Here is a 1,172-nt window from a genome sequence, read left to right on the forward strand (position 1 = left end):
CATACAATGCATTATGAAATCTTGCAAGGTACAGCAAACTTTCCCTTCACAAGGTTAGCATTTTTGACATATGCACTATCTTTCGGGTTTAAATAACAGTAGATAATATCCTGCGGACCCGATGATTGGCATCCACTGGGCTTCCAAGTCTTTAGTTTGATGAATGATTGCAATGTAAAATTGGCTTTCTCAGTAACTTTTTTTTTTATTTTCAGAGGACGGTTAAACTTTCGTTCATATACTGGGAATGTATATTTCCATAGCGTGCAGACTTTTACATTATAAATCGGAATGTTTTGGAAAACTAAATATTAAAAACATGCAACCAAATCTTAACAGTTCCGTATATCATAAACACTGTTAAGATATTCTACCAACGAACAGCCAGATCCACAATTCACCATCAATAAATTATAACGTAACGGTTTTACCAAACCATTATTGATTTGATCATTTATATATTAGCATTGTTCAATTTTTCTCATTATTATCCATCCTTATGTCACTTTTTATGCCACACTGTAAAGTCCAACAAACCCAACCTATTACACCGTCACATCCCACAATTTCAGTAAAGCCAATCTGTCTTCAAGATACTGCATACTGTTAATGACTATATACACTACACTTTTTGTTAAGAATTTACCTAACTGAAAGGAACTGACCTTTGCACTAAAATAGAGGGTCATCCAATCACTATTTACAAAACAATGGCCGAAAAGGGTTGTTACCACATAATGGGCAAAACCAGGCTGTTATCGCGTATTTGACGAACCATGTTGAGAAAGGAGAAGGGGAGGGAGAAGGGCGGGAGTCCTAGCAAAGGCAGCTCTTGGTCTGCGAACTCGTTGAAAAATCGGCTTCTACAAAGAAAAAAAATCCATTGATTTTCTTAAGTGGATTCGTGCGTGCCCCGACCCGGATTTATGACCTGCCTCCAGATCCTTAGAATAATAATGGGGGAACCTACTTGACGCAACGCACCGTTAAATACAGGCGGAGGGAGTGGGTGTCACAGGTATGGATGGGACTCATTACGCACCGCTGAGGCTGAATGGCTCAATGACTTGGGAAGACCGAGGTGATTCACATCTGGCTTAGATTTCACATGAATTCAATTTGCTCTGATTTAAGGCTATTGCTATTTGTACTTTGCTGACCGCGTACATGTG

The 1,172-nt window shown here is 39.0% G+C and overlaps 1 protein-coding gene and 1 long non-coding RNA gene across 2 annotated transcripts in view; one reads left to right on the forward strand and one right to left on the reverse strand.

The window, feature by feature from the left end:
- Positions 1-1,172, reverse strand: part of LOC119581932 (myosin heavy chain, muscle-like) — a gene marked incomplete at its 5' end in the record, with an annotated part of 19,236 nt that overhangs the window by 4,964 nt on the left and 13,100 nt on the right.
- LOC119581933 overlaps positions 820-1,172 on the forward strand; it is a 4,024-nt gene continuing 3,671 nt past the window's right edge. Inside the window, exon 1 of the long non-coding RNA XR_005229599.1 lies at positions 820-1,018. This is a non-coding gene — a long non-coding RNA (uncharacterized LOC119581933). The remainder of the gene's footprint in view (positions 1,019-1,172) is intronic.

The sequence above is a fragment of the Penaeus monodon genome, chromosome 15, assembly GCF_015228065.2.
Source record: "Penaeus monodon isolate SGIC_2016 chromosome 15, NSTDA_Pmon_1, whole genome shotgun sequence".
NCBI classification, from domain to species: Eukaryota; Metazoa; Arthropoda; class Malacostraca; order Decapoda; family Penaeidae; genus Penaeus; species Penaeus monodon.